The following is a 2,012-nucleotide window of genomic DNA, read 5'->3' as shown; positions in this document are numbered from 1 at the left end:
TCATATAAAATATTAATTATTTTATGTGTAACTTTATAATTAAATATTTATTAAATTGTTTATTCAAATTAGATTTTACAATTTATATTGCAAATAAAACAAAGGGAGGTGAAATTTGGCATGGGACTTCTCTATCTTGGTTATAATTTCATTTTCCAGGTATGTCCTTATAAAATTATAAGCACATATAATGTAAAACTGAATATATATATTCAATCGGTAATTATTATAGTATAGGAAAAATAGCTCCGATAATCTTAACCATGACATATGTTGTCAAAGTATGAGTGAAATTTAAATTTAGTTATTGCTCGTTGTTTGTTGAAAAATTATTAACAAATAAAATAATTTATATAAAAATTAAGGATAATTATTCACTTTAGGAGAAGCACCTTCGATCATTTTGATCTTATATCTGTGTATACGCGTGACGCGTGTATATTTCTGGAATTCGCGTGATACTCGTATATCCTCGCAATCTTTTATTTCTTCGCGTATTATGTATAATTACCGGGGTAGCGATGCAATCTCAACATCAGTATTTCAAGATATTAGCTTTTCAGTTCATTCGAACTTAGTTGGCACTGTTTTACTTTGCGCACCATATAGAGTAGAGATACTTTAGATATAGTAAGAATAGATCGAGTAGTGAAAGCATTGATGAGGCATGAAATTTGATTAAGAAGAAAAATAAAAGATAGGTGTCGTATATCATTTTCCGAACCGAAAATCGAATTAACCGAAAAAAAGCTTTTGGTCCGGTTATGGATCCGATCCATTAATTAACCTGTACCATATTTTGGTCCGGCTAAAATAACGGTTTCGGTCCAGTTCGGGTCCCGTGAATTACTAATATACTAATATTAATAATATACTAATATTATTTTAATTAATAATTATCGGTAATTTTTATAACTTTATAACTTTTTTGTTAATAACTTTTAACTTTTTAACGAACAACGAGTAACAACTAAAACTTTTCGAAGGTCAATGAACTTAATAATTAATGATACTTAATAATTACCATAAATTAATATAATTTATAACAAATATATATTTTTATTAAGTATAATATAAATACATTTTTCAGTTTTGTGGGAAAATTGCGACCGTATTAGTGATTATGATACAAATGGATGTTTTATATTTGCCATCTTAAGGCTGTAGGGAGCTATTTTAATTTGACATCCACTTTTAGTTAATTTAATAATTTGCGCCAAATACATTTATTTAAATATTAATTTCATTTATTTATAATTTACTTGATCTCGCTTCTTAAGTTAGATTACAGTAGAGCGCCTTGTGTCAGAATCACGTATTACTATCTCGCACACGTTTTCAAGTAATATGTACTACCAAAGTAACGATCTTTCGAATTGTATGCACAAGCAAATAAAGGCATTGGTTTCCACAAATACTCGCATTACTGCGGACTAACAAGCCCGCTTTTCCTGTTCACATATATAAAGACTTGAAATGATTCTATCATATGCAATGATTCTACAGGATTTATCAAAGAGCAATCGTAGGTGGTAAGAAAGGAAAAGAGAAAAATATGATTATGTGTTTCGTGCTTTCCAATCTCAATCGGAAAGAATCATTCATGTACAAGGTTATTTTTTAATTTTAATAATAAATACTTATTATTATATAATATATGTAATTTATTATACGTTCCTAGTGTTCTTACGTTATCTTAATTATTAGTAACAATTATAATTTGAAATCTCGTTTTTAGATTATATTTTTTAAACAAAGGCAAAAATAAAACTTTAAAAACATGAATACAAACTAGAAAGTGTTATGTATCAGATAATATAACAGTTCTTTTATAATATTGTTTAGAATTTCGTAATATTTAATATACAGAGTGGACCATTTTAATCCATCCAGTCGAATATCTCGAAAATCAAGCCCGGGAGAGAAAAATTTTTCAGACAAAAGTTGTAGGGTTTCGAGGGGGACATAAGATGATAACATTGGTTTGACCCCGAGTGGCGTCGTCAAGGTCA

Source organism: Wasmannia auropunctata, unplaced genomic scaffold (genome assembly GCF_000956235.1).
Source record: "Wasmannia auropunctata unplaced genomic scaffold, wasmannia.A_1.0 LD336116.1, whole genome shotgun sequence".
In the NCBI taxonomy this organism is placed as follows: domain Eukaryota; kingdom Metazoa; phylum Arthropoda; class Insecta; order Hymenoptera; family Formicidae; genus Wasmannia; species Wasmannia auropunctata.
The sequence above is the reverse complement of the archived record's forward strand: the minus strand, read 5'-3'. Positions refer to the sequence as shown.